Below are 13,915 nucleotides of genomic sequence, written 5' to 3' on the forward strand. Positions count from 1 at the left end.
TGAGGGTGATAGGAGTGTCCTGGTAGAAGGGGGAAGTAATTAAGATAGGTGTATGTTTTGTTTTGTTTTTTTTTGTTTTTTTGTTTTTTGTTTTTTTTTGCTTTTATCCAGTCCTTTCATAACACTTCGGCCAGGGCCTCTATTTCTTCATATGCAATAAGGGTTAATATGGTATGTCATATGTTTAACCTTTTCTGGCTTTATTTTACCTTTGATATCACATCAATTGCTTTTAGGGTAAGAGTAAAATTCCCACTTGAAAAAGTCGGGAGATATGGTAGGTTCAACTCAGGAAGTCAGACGTAGAGTCCTATTTTATTTTAAAGATTTTATTTATTCATGAGAGAGAGAGAGAGAGGCAGAGACGGGAACAGCAGGCCCCAAGCACGGAGCCCGACGCGGGACTCCCCTAGAAACACCCGGAGAGGTGGCACCCGGAGAGGCGCCAGCAGTGGCAAGGGGTGGTTCTGAGCACGGTATGTTTATTGATTCGTTGACTCCTCCCCAAACCCTGCGAGGTGAGTGCTACGTCCTTTCTGTTCCCATTTCCCATTAAAAACTAAGGTACGCAGAGGTTAAATAACTCGGAAGGGTGGGATTGAAACCCCAAGCAGGGTGCCTCCAAAGGTCGTGCTCTTAAGCATTACTGGATAGTGTAGCCTGCCTCGAGTTCTAAATGGCCAGAACTCTAGCTGGGGACAGCCCGGGTGGCTCAGAGGTTTAGCGCCGCCTGCGGCCCAGGGCGTGACCCTAGAGACCCGGGATCGAATCCCACATCGGGCTCCCGGTGCATGGAGCCTGCTTCTCCCTCTGCCTGTGTCTCTGCCTCTCTCTCTCTCTCTCTATCATAAATAATAAATAAAAATTTAAAAAAAATTAAAAAAAATAAAAATGGCGAGCATCAAACCGCTTTTCATCAGCACGGTCCTACAATCAGTCGATTCAACGTACTTTCATTCCGTACAATCAAACTCCCGGGATTGATAAGGTCAGAAGAGCACTGCCCTCCATTCCGAGAGGGTTCATCTCGCTTCCTAGCACCGGTCAGCTTCTCCTCTCGCTTCGCGCTCTGCGGGTCGCCGCGTCCCCGCGGCTCCGGGGTCGGAAAGGCCGGGCGTGGACACCCGCTCCGCGCGACCCCGCCCCTGACCTCCGCCCCACCGCCCAGACTCCACCCTCAGCCCCGGGACGCGCGGGGAGGGGCCTGGGGGGCGGGGCGGGCGCCGCAGACTCCTGGGCGGGGCCAGGCTGGCGTACCGGCGTCATGACGCAAGACGCTACCAGTTGGCGCAGCCGCAGTGACGCCTGGCCCCAGCTGGGACCCCTCCCATCCCTCTCCGCCCCTCCGTGTCAGTGGCCCGGGCCCTGGGCCGCACCTGTGGCTGCCGGCCCGGGTGGAGGGCTTGGAGGGTGTGGCGCGGGCAGAGTTTCGCGGCCCGGGTCCGGCTCGGCGCTGCTGCCGCTGCCCGAGGCGTGTGTGGGGTCCCTCGGAGAGAGGCCGGAGCGGTTCCAGGCTGCCCCGGCGCTCGCCCAGGTGAGGGGACGGGGTCGGCCTGGGCAGGGCCGGGGTGAGAGGATTCCCATCATCTCTGGAATTCAGCCGGGTCGGAGTCTCGGGGGCTTGGCGTCATCGCTGCTGTGTGTTGCGGTGTCGACTCATTTCTCAGTTTCTCGTAGGCGCCGGACCTGTCGACCTGGTGTCGGAGGTCAGTGGGCAGGCCTGGAAGGGCCGTCGCGGTTAGATTGTTGGGGGCGCGGACGCAGGAGCGGCCTCTGTGGACGGCGATTAAGGCGGGTGGGCGGCGCCCGCGGCTGGTGCGTGGACTCGGCGGGCGGGAAGGACAGTGCACCTGCAGGCTCTGGCTTAGCCTTGCCAGCGGCTCTGAGCTGCCGCGCCCCCGATAACGTAGGGCCTATTGACCGAGGGCAGTGAAGCCTTTGAACCCCCTTTCCAATCCAGGCGTGGAGTGTTTTGTATTCCGAATTGGTGCTGGCCGAGTCTGCGCTATGGAAGAGTACATTTCATCGGAAACATTATCTTTTGGTCAGAGGAAGATGAAGGGAAGTTGGTTTTCCGTCTGCAGAGTTTTGGCTCCCACCCACTCTCCCACACCTAACTCCCCATCCCATTGGCCTTAGTTTTGACATTGGAAAGTTAGGGACGCTTGTTTTTCTCTTTCTTTCTTTCTTTCTTTCTTTCTTTCTTTCTTTCTTTCTTTCTTTCTTCTTTCTTTCTTCCCTTTCTTTCCTTTCTTTCTTTCTTTTTTTAAGATTTTATTTATTCATGATAGACATAGGGGGAGAAAGAGGCAGAGACACAGGCAGAGGGAGAAGCAGGCTCCATGCAGGGAGCCTGATGTGGGACTTGATCCTGGGACTCCAGGATCGCGCCCTGGGCCAAAGGCAGGTGCTAAACGGCTGAGCCACCCAGGGATCCCGGGACGCTTGTTAAATGGAAAGAGTTCTGGTAAATTTCCGCCCTAAGGAAATAGCCTTTTAATTGTCCAAGCGTGTAAGTTTCAACTGGTTTCATGTTGCTGCTTTCACTCTTTGCATGGCATTGAAGCGGATTTATTCTAAGTTAACCATAAACATTAAATATAAAATTAGGTGAATTAACCAGAATATTTATCTTAAACAGAATTGTTGAGCGGTACATATTTCATAGGCGTGTTATCTCCTTTAATCATCATAACAATCCCGTCATATAAGGTCTTTTATTATCATTTCATAAAGATACAGCCCTAAAAATCAACTTGTTGAAAGTCAGGAGATGTGATTTAAACCAGATAATCGGGGGATCCCTGGGTGGCGCAGCGGTTTGGCGCCTGCCTTTGACCCAGGGCGCGATCCTGGAGACCGGGGATCGAATCCCACCTCGGGCTCCCGGTGCATGGAGCCTGCTTCTCCTTCCCTATGTCTCTGCCTCTCTCTCTCTCTCTCTGACTATCATAAATTAAAAAAAAAAAAAAAAAAAAAGTTTAAACCAGATAATCGGACTCCAGTTTACAGTCCCTTAATCAGTATGCCTTATCATCTCCCAAGTATCTTAAGAGTTTGCAAGGTGATTTCCATTTGATGAAAAGTGTGCTATGTGCTTGGAATAGGAAGGAAACAGACATGGTTTTTTTTTTTTAAAGATTTATTTATTTATGATAGAGAAAGAGAGAGGGAGGCAGAGACACAGGAGGAGGGAGAAGCAGGCTCATGCAGGGAGCCCGACGCGGGACTCGATCCCGGGACTCGATTCTGGGACTTCAGGATTGCGCTCTGGGCCAAAGGCAGGCGCTAAACCACTGAGCCACCCAGGGATCCCCCCTGAGGCATGATTCTTGCCAGCAAAGACCCAACAGTCTGAGAGAACAACTTTTTTAAGGTCACAGTTTAAGTATTTTTTTTAAAGATTTTATTTATTTATTTATGAGAGATAGAGAGAGAGAGAGAGAAGCAGAGATACAGGCAGAGGGAGAAGCAGGCTCCTTGCAGGGAGCCCGATGTGGGACTGGATCCCAGGACTCCAGGATCATGCCCTGGGCTGAAGGCAGGTGCTGAACCGCTGAGCCACCCAGGGATCCCCGATCCCTGAGTATACATATATATTTTTTACAGATTTATTTATTTGTTTGTTGATTGATTGAGAGCACACAAGGGAGTGCACCCAGGGTGTGGGGCAGAGGAAGAGAGAAAATCTCAAGCAGATTCTGAGTGCAGAGTCTGACAGGGGTCCTGATCTCATGATAATGAGATCATGACCTGATCCCAAACAGAGATGCTTTTTTTTTTTTAATTGATTTTATTTATTAGAGAGGGGGAGAGAGAGAGAGAGAAGCAGAGGGAGAAGCAGGCTCTTCCACTCGATCCCAGGACTCCAGAATCACACCCTGGGCTGAAGGCTGCGCTAAACAGCTGAGCCACCGGGGCTGCCCCGGAGTCAGATGCTTAATGGACTGAGCCACCCAGGTGCCCCTTGAGTATGTTTTAAAGGTAGGATTTGACCTCTACAACTCTCTGACTATCCAGTCATGCTCTTTCCATGGATATAGTGGTTTTTGAAACATTTAGAATGCTGTAGTTTGGAAACTGTGGTCTTATTCTAGATTTAGAAGTATTTCTTGTTTGGAAATTTTAAAGAAGGAAATGCAATTTTGGAGTAATATTAAAAACTTTACATGTGTGTGCGTTCACACACATGTAATCCAGTAATCTGAAATGGTGAAATGTGGTTAAGCCAGACTATCTTGTATAATTGGATAAAATGTTGTTCTTTTCAGGTTAAGATGAAACACTGCAGGTAGACCTTCTGAAGATAAGGAAGAAGAAAAACGACATCACAGACTCTGAAAAAAATTTGGGTAAATATTTTGGCTAAATTTAAAAAAAATCTGATTTCCATTTAAAGCTGAGATAAAGGAAATCTTTTTCTGCTTCTGTTGTGTTTTAATCTCCTTAATTGGTCAAGGAGTAGAGGTTGGGGGGATGTATAATATGACCTGCCATTTCTTTTATATGACTTTTGAATTGTTGATATCTGACTGACAAGTCAAGTGCATAGTTTGTGTATTGGCAGGAGAAAGCCCAGGGAAACTTTGGCTTGATTCTTGATCAAGTATCAACATTTTTTCCCCCTCTTTTGCTTGTTCATTTATCTGTCCATATAAATAAAGAGTTTTCAAAGAAGTGAAGAAAATTAGTTTGGTTTGTTCTTTACAAAAAACTGGGTATGATTGAACTCAAGTATATTTTTTATTATCAGTTCTATGGAAAATCATAGAAGACATGGTTAAACATGATGAGGAAATAATTCATTTCACTAATATTTATTGAGTATCATATACCTTATTTCAGGCACTATTTCAGTTTTTTTAAGTATTAGGGTAGTAGTCATCATGGCCCTGGAAAGTCTAGAGTATTTTTTCAAGGTAATATTTTTGTGAAATACCATACATTTTTTTGAGTTTCAGATGCAAATATATTTTTGGTTTATGTAAAAGACTTGGAAAACACTACCCATATGGTAAATATTTGTATTTATAATAAATCTTTCATAACTTTAGTTCATAAATGAAGGTACTTTAAGGTACCATGGGAAAATAGGATTCTTATAGTCTTCATTTTAGCATACTCTTTTCATGTTAAAGATTATGATAGAATTTGAAAAATTTCATGAAAGATTAAGAAAATTAACTCATTTGAGAAAATTGCAGGCAATTTGTAAATAACATATAGAAGTGACATGGTCAAGCAACAGTCTGGGGATGAATTGAGAGAGTGATGAACTTGGCAGAGTGGTTGGTGATCATTTAGAGGTTATTTTAATAATCCAGGTGGCAAATGAGAACCAGAAGTATAGTGATGCAAATTGGAATTAAGGATGGAAATGGATTAGAGAGAGGCAAAGGACATGTACGGGGTAGAACTTGGTAGGCTTGAGGGAGAGTAGAGTCAGGATAATTTCTAGTTACTGTCATGTTCAAGCACATAATTAATGTTCAATAAATATTTGAAAGATAACTGAATTTTATGATATCTGGCTTGGGAAACCGAGTGGGGCCAATTACTATGGCAGTATAGGAAGAACAGTAGATTTGGAAACCTGGTTGGAGAAGACCAGTTTGGGGCTATAGTTATGAGGCATCTGTGACTTCCAAGAAATGTCATTAGGAAGTTGTATATATGGATCTTAGTTAAGAATATCCAACTGGAAACATAAAATTTAGTTTCGTATTATAGGTGTTGGTTAAAAGCAATGGGACTGGGTGAGATTACTCAGGAAAAAATAATGTAAAAGAAGAGAAATGAGGATGGGGAACACTAATAAATCAGATGGAAGGAAAACACACCTCAAAGGAGATGAATGAAAAAAAAAGGAGATGAATAAGTAGATAAGGAAGCAGGAGAATTACAGAAGTTAGTGGGAGTACTGAGTTTGGAGAAAGGGAACAATTAAGTATCTTTGAGACATTAAATAAAATGAAAACAGGAAAAGTATCCACTGAACATGTCAAGAAGTTGTTGACCTGGAGCAAGAGCAATTATATATGTGGAGCCAGTTCACACTGGGTAAGAGATAAGAAAATTGACATAGCTGATGTCATTTACTCTTTCAGAAAGTTTGGTTTCAAGTGGAATAGATAGAGGATAGCTAGAGATAGGAGTTTGAGAGAGAGTTTTTTGTTTTCTAGAGGTATAGATAATATGACTTATAATCTTTATTTGCTGAGGATAAAAAAAACCATCAGAAATAAAATTTGAGGACACAAGAATGAGGGAAAATAATTAATCACCGACTAAGCTGGAAGGGATGGAATATTAGGATTCAGGTCAAGGGAACTTTAGATAGACTTCTACTAAGATAGGAGGTAAGGAGGTGGTGATGGTTATAGACACAGATCTTCTTTTATAGGAGGCAGGGTAGAGGTTGCTCCAGAGTCCATTCAGAAGACTTCCAGTTAGAGTAGAGAGAGGAAATGGTTCACTCATATAATTGGTAATCTTCTTGGTGTGTTATTACTGATTCATCAGCTTTTGGTAAGTTGGAGGAGAGTAGAGTACAGTAGTTTAGCTTAACATGACAAGTATGAACCATTAGGGTAGAGATAACTTGCAGTTATCTTGCAAAATTAGTTTTATCATATTTTGTATTAGTTATCTATTGCCGAGTAACAAATTATACCTGAATCTAGTGATTGATTTTAATACATTGCACTAAGTTTCTAAAACTCAGAGGAACCAATATTTACAGTAGATGGAGTATTTGTGAAAAATCTGCCATCAGGTATATATGTATATATATGTATATATATGTATATGTGTGTGTGTAGAACCCAAGCTGATATGAGCTAAGAAACAGATGTATATCTTAACAGCCATACTAGGTGTGCAAGGTTTAAGACTGGGATTTATAAATGCTCTTCAGAGCATGGGGTTTGGGGAAAAAAGCAGACTAAAATATTTAGTATCTCAGTCTCTGTGGGTCTGAATTTGAGCATGTCTAAAAACTGGTTCCCTCTGGTCTTAGGGTCTCTCAGGAGGTTGCAGCCAAAATCTTGGCTGGGACTTCAGTTGTCTCAGCTGTGGCTAAAGGATTTGCTTCCATCATGGTTCACTCACATGGCTATTGGCTGGAGGCCTCCAATCCTCAGCATGTGAACCTCTCCAGGCCTTTCAAGTGTCCTAACAAGGCAGCTGATTTCCCCTGGAATAGATGATCCAAGAGAGCAAAGAGGAAGATGTGGTGCCATTTTTGACTTACACACCATTGCTTCTGTCATGTTCTTTTAGAACTGTATCACTAAGTCCAGCCCACACTTCAAAGGGGGAATTATTTAAGTTTCGCCTCTTGAAGGGAGGAATATTAAAGAATTTTTGGATATTTAAAAACTACCATATGTCTTTTAGCAATTGTCAAGTTCTTTAGGGTCAAATAAGCTTTTTCAAAGTACAGAAATATAGCCTTTATGACCAGTTGAGAGAGAGGTTCTAGAAAAGTGGGGAGGTGGTTAAGTCAGATTTGGCTCACTTTATAATTTGGCCTTCTGTGTTGCTAATCAGTCTCTATAACTTGATGTGTTACCACTTAGGGTTATTTAAAAAAGTGTTGACCTCTGATTTAATGGAGGATCCTTTCAGGAGAAGAAATGCCATAGTGGGAAAAATATGTTTTTTATAGCAAAATATTAATTTTGGTAGCATTCATAGTAACTTCTAAATGTAGAGCTGGAGGAAGGAATTCATTTTTCATATAAAGAAACTGAGAATGAAGAGATAATTACTGAGGTCATATCTTAATTATGTTTGTGTTTAGCTTCTCAATGCCATATTTTTCTCATCTGTAAAGTGGGGAATTGTAAATGAACAGTTATTTATGACAATTAGATGATTAAATACATATAACATGTTTAGAACAGTGCCTAGGACACACAGTAAGCATTGAATAAATGTTATAGCCATTGTTATGGTAGCTGTATTTTTATCATTTTAATGGTGAATTAATACCATGGAATGAACATTTCAAAGAGAGGAGAACATTGACCAAAATGTTTAAAGTTTAAACTTTAGATTACTGATCTTATTGTACTTTGTCACATTTTATGTATATGTAAAGTATATTTCCATTCATATCCATTTTTTTCTATCCATACTCATTTAAAATGCTGTGTCTATCACCAGTGGTATTATCCATTTTTTTCTATCCATACTCATTTAAAATGCTGTGTCTGATATCACCAGTGGTATTATATAGTCATATCCTCATAAAACTCCCTGAAGTAGCCTTTTTTGGTTGTTGTTTTACTTAAATGAAAGTTCCAATTTCAGTTGTAGCAACATTCTTAGCTCACAGAATTGGCTATTGTGGTTTTTTTGGGTAGCAATACACTGTTAAACAACATTTTCTTTGAACTTGATATGATGAGAGTGTTGGTAAGTATGAGAGTGTGGCCAGTTTCTTTTTCCTTCTTCCCACACCCAAAGACCCTATTTTGTTGGGCCAGTAGTTTGAATATGTATTTGGTAGAGTTTTCTGACAGAAGTGACATAAGGTAGAAGATAAAAGAGAAGCTTAAGGGCCAGATAGGTAAAAGGAAATAGTTTTATTACTAAAATCCTATAGAATTTTACTTTACTGGTGCTTTTTAGTGTTATGGCTTCTGGTGTATTTTTAATGAAAATGATATATTGAATTCTTAATTAAAAGAATTAAAGGAAACTTACAGAGTGTGTTCACTAGTTAGTACAATAAGGGAAGACAGAACCCCACAACCAGTATATGGGTTGTAGAAGTGGGAGGATTAAACCTTTCACTTAGTAGTTACTGTTCATCTCTTTGTATTACTGACCATATCAAGGAATATGTTGAAGGTAGTAATTAGTTCTAGTGGACTATTTAAAGCGGGCTATATTTAAAAATCATGGTTTCTTCTAGATTTGGAGAAGTTGAAGTCAGTTCTTTTTACCCTTTTAATAGATATGTTTTCTATAGATTTTTAAAATATTTGTTTTGTTTTTGCTTTTAGTAAGTATTTAGGTAAACCAGCATAAAATTATGGCTATAGAAGTCAGGTTCCCAAAAGTGCAACATTATTGTTGAATGATATGATTTCTTAGATGTTAAAAATTCTTCCGCTTATAATATAAAGAACCATTATTGTAGTGTAGCTTATGATGTTAAAAAGCATGTTTAATTTGCTAATTTATAGTGTTTGAATTGTCACTCACCATGTCTGAATATTTCTTTAGCAATGGTTGCCTGGTGACTAGTGTATTTTGATATTTGATCTGCTTCTAAGAGTCGTGTTCACTGGTATTTGTAGAACTATGTTATTTATATTAACTTAATACTTTCTTGATTGTTATTTATGCCAATTAATTTTTTTTTGGTTTTAAAGTTCTGTTATTAAATATATATTTTTCTCATATATTATGAAGAAAGAAATACATTTTAGTCATTGTTTACTGGTATGCATTTTATTTTTCTTAGCTTTCACCTTTTTTTGTTGAGTTGGATTTTTTTTTTAAGAACATTAATAATAGCTTAGCTACCATTGTTGTAATGTTTCTTGTCAAGCACTGTAGTGTGAGTTTTATGTTTGCTTTGTGTTTTTAATGCTTTCAGCATCTCTTCAAGGAAGACATGGCCATGTGGAAACAGGCTCTGAGGTGCAGTAACTTGCTCAAGCTATATCCTGGCTAAGGAAGGAATTAAAGGGATGGACCGAGCTTTCCATTTCAAATCTGGCTTTAAATCCTAGTCTAGTTCCAGGATACTAGATGATTTCTGTAATTTCTGATGGAATGTTATTTTATCACTTAATTCTGTTGGGTTTTAGAGTTAGTGAATTGTGTTTGTTGCACATAGAATCCTGAGACTGAAAGGGATCTGGAATAAGTCTTTCTAGGTAGAGAGGATTATATACCTGGTCTGACTTAAGAGGATAATTGTCTGTCTTGTTTGTTTAAATTAATAGAATAGGACGTTATATATTTTTGCTTGGTGTGTACAAAGCTACTGCCCTGGCCAAAATTGTTAAGGAAATTAAGTTTGCTTTTGTTGCCCACCATCTCCTTTTTAAGATTTCTCCCACCTTGGGAATCTTGGGCCTTTCATGATATCCCTGGATCCTGCTTGTCAGTGAGAAAAGTCATCCGGTAAATTAATTTACACTATTAATACATGGTAATAATTAATGGTAGCTATTACTGAGGTACTTTAGTTTGCATTTTAAGAGAGAATATTGGTTAATACTCTATTTAAAGAAATGGGTGGTAAAATTTTAGGCCTTTGTATCCTGATGAGTAAAATATTTTAGGCAGGGGGGCTTTCCAAATCACTATATACTTATTTTAAGTGAGATGTTTCATTATAGTAGGTATGTCTATATTTTCTGTACTTACTGGTGTAGCATCATGGAGTTGGAAGGAACATCACAAAGTCATTTGTTTTAGGCCACTTACCTTTAGATTGGCGAGTGGTCATTGTTCTAAATGAGTAGCTCAAATGTTCTAATCATTCTTGAAACTTACTTTGAATAAAAATGTTGTGATCTGGTTTATGTTTTGCTTTTGTTTGGGGATGTCAATATGCCATAGTAGAGATGAGCAGTCTGTTTAGATAGTGTTTTTATTTACTGAGACATTTGGGTCAATTACATGGCTTCTTAACTGCAAGGAGGATGTAAATGACTTTGAAATTGGCAACTTTGTTACATATAAGCAGAAACCAAACAGCTGAAAAACATAATTATATATTCTGAAACACTTAATGTAGATTAGTAAAATTGGGCCCAAGCGCAGATAACGTAAAAATGTGTAAGGTGCATAACTCACAGAATTTCTAGTATAGAGTATGGCTATGTTCTAATAGATGGTTAATTTTACCTGATGATGAAGAGAATATCGTTGTTGATGAAGTTCCAAGGGAAACTGTAAAGTTGATTTTCCATCTCTTAAAACCCATGTAATTTCTTTTATAGAAAAGAACTGTAATTAATTCCAAATAACTTTAATAGAATGATCTGAAGATATGTGAACACATTTTATCCAAAGATTTGTGACTTCATTGTTGTATGAGATATTTGAGAATGATTAAACTTTTTTCACATTTTTGTTGTATTTGAAATTGGGTTATTAACAAGTTGAATATCCTTTTCTTAAACTCAAGCAAATAAAAAATAAAGGTTTTCTTGAGACTGGAAAGATCATTTAGGAATCTCTTGGCCCTAGGTACATTGTGAATACTCATTTTTGGCAATAGTTTATAATTATGCACTTTTTATAATGATACATTTATTTCATTCATTTCTGAAACAAGTATTGAGAGACTGCTGTATATAGGAACTTGGTTGGGTATGCCACTTAAATGAGTAGGGCAAACTCATCTTTAAGAACAGCTGTCTAGTTGGGGGGACAGACTTCTGAAGTGATAATTATGATGTGATAACTGGGAAGATACAGATAGTGATTAAAACAGCCTTTCTTTAGCATTTTCTGTATTGCCAGACATCCTACTAAAGATTATTATGAATATTCCAAATCTTAAACTTAATACTCAAGTCCTTAGCTGTTTTGTAGAATCTTTAAGCTCAATAAATATTTATTGAATGGACAAACAAAAAAATAACCCTACATTATAATGCAACTGTCTTAAGTATGTTGCTCCAAAAAATCAGAATCAAATATATACTTTCCTATGACCGTTCCAGAGAAAACTCTGGCTCTTTATAACTAAGTCTTCTCACATCGTAGGTAATAATATTTTTTAAAGATTTTATTTATTTATTCATGAGAGACACAAAGAGAGGCAGAGGGAGAAGCAGGCTCCCTGTGGGGAGCCCGATGTGGGACTTGATTCTGGAACCCCAGGATCATGCCCTGAGCCGAAGGCAGACACTCAATCACTGAGCCACCCAGGTGTCCTTCATAGGTAATATTATATAGACATATTGCAGTTTAAGCCTGTTATAGGAAAACCTTTTTTTTTTTTTTTTCTGAAATCCTATGTCAAATTATGGGGTGATATCTCTCTCAGAGGAGTCATGTAGCCCTGTAAGAAAGTTAACCAGTGCAGTGAGGTTTTCTTGAGAACCTGTGGGCAGGTTCACAGGTCATCCAGTTTCCCCCACTCCTCTTTTCCAAGGTAATCAAGTAATTGTTGCTGAGGTAGGGTGGAGTTGGGTGACTTGGGGTAAGCTGTGGTGATGAAGGCCCTCTCATCCATATTTCCTTTCACTTACCACTCGGGCCATTCTTCTGACAGCTGTTATGAACACAAATTAAAGACTAAGAAAAATAGAAAAATAGAAGAGGAGTAGAAACTATAGAAGTAATGGGATTAGAACCAAAAAACGGGAGTAGTAAAAAATCAAAGAAAAAATGAATGAAATAGAAGTTTTAGATAAATATGAATTTGAGTTTTTCAAAAATATGTAGAAGCCACCAGATTCTCTCATCTGTCTGTCTCCAAATCTCCCCATATGTGGGTCTTTCCTTTCTCTTTCTTCCTGTTCAGATGAAGGAAATGTTTCTTTCTGTCAAACCCTGTTTCAAAACCCAGCATATATATGCCTTGAATTAAAGCAAACTTAAAAAATATTAAGTATTTAATACTGTGTCCTTTAAATTGTATGATTTCATGATCTCTTTATTTTTAAAAAACATTTTACTCATGAGAGACAGAGAGTGAGAGGCAGAGACATAGGCAGAGGGAGAGAAGTAGGCTCCTCAGAGAGCCCAATGTGGGACTCAGTCCCGGGACTCCGGGATCACACCCTGAGCTGAGGGCAAGATGCTCAACCGCTGAGCTACCCACGTGTCTCATGATCTCTTTAAAGTACAGAATCTTTTTTCATGTAATAGAAAACTGTCCTCACATTTATAGGACCGATAACAAATAAAAAAAAATAGTGCCTTAGTTTGGGTTTCCTCAGAAAAAGCTGGGTAAGCTTTCAAGTACAGATAGTTTATTTGGGAAGTGATCACAGGAAACAGTGGTAGCAGGATGGGGAAGTAGTAAGAAAGGAAAGGGACTGAAGTCAATAAAGGATATTATCCTAGCAGTTACCACTGTGGGCATTGGAGCTCACTCTCTCAGAGACCAAATAAAATATGTCTCAGGGTTACCCCAAACTAAGAGCAAGGAAGCTGTAGGTGTATATCCAACACTTTCCTAGCCATTATTAACATTAACTGGCATTTCTAGCTTGTCCTAATTATAAGCTGAGGTGTTTCTGCAGTCAAAAAGCAGTCCTCAGATGTTATAGGTGTTCAAAATGAGCAATCTTGTGTGTAGAGGTGAATGCCTATATGAATAAGACACCAATGCATTGGTTGCCATTACAAAAATTTATACAGTGTATTATTTCTACGTGCTAGATGCTATTCTCAATGCTTTACGTGTACAAATTAATCAATTCTCACTATTCAGTTCTGTGATGTGGAAGGTATACGAAGTGTTCTTGTTTTATAGATGAGTGAATAGAGCACAGAGAGGTTAAATAACTTGCCTCTGGTCACTCATCTACAGTGTTAGAACTGTTCTTTTTTTTTTTTTTAAGATTTTTTATTTATTCATGAGACACACACACACACACACACACAGAGAGAGAGAGAGAGAGAGAGAGAGAGATTCAGAGACACAGGCAGAGGGAGAAGCAGACTCCATGCAGGGAGTCCGATGTGGGACTTGATCCCAGGACTCCAGGATCACACCCTGCGCCGAAGGCAGGCTTAAAGCACTGAGCCACCCAGGCGTCCCATGAACTGTTAGTTCTAATTTAGATAGGTTAGTACAGAATCTGTGTTCTTAATCTATATAATCCAGAACAATGCATCTGAAGCAGGATTTTTTTTTTTTAAAGTAGGCTTAACGCAGGGCTTGAACTCAAATTCATGAACCTGAGATCAAGATCTGAGCTGAGAC

At 39.5% G+C, this 13,915-nt stretch overlaps 1 protein-coding gene across 6 annotated transcripts in view; it reads left to right on the top strand.

Moving 5' to 3' along the window:
- The first annotated feature begins 1,292 nt into the window (after window positions 1-1,292).
- KIAA1109 (KIAA1109 ortholog) overlaps window positions 1,293-13,915 on the top strand; it is a 211,643-nt gene continuing 199,020 nt past the window's right edge. For all 6 annotated transcript variants that reach the window (XM_041758126.1, XM_041758130.1, XM_041758131.1 and 3 more), the window contains exons 1-2: window positions 1,293-1,534; window positions 4,272-4,352. The gene's annotated coding sequence lies outside the window, so the exon portion shown is untranslated. The remainder of the gene's footprint in view (window positions 1,535-4,271; window positions 4,353-13,915) is intronic.

This window comes from Vulpes lagopus, chromosome 6, assembly GCF_018345385.1.
Source record: "Vulpes lagopus strain Blue_001 chromosome 6, ASM1834538v1, whole genome shotgun sequence".
NCBI classification, from domain to species: domain Eukaryota; kingdom Metazoa; phylum Chordata; class Mammalia; order Carnivora; family Canidae; genus Vulpes; species Vulpes lagopus.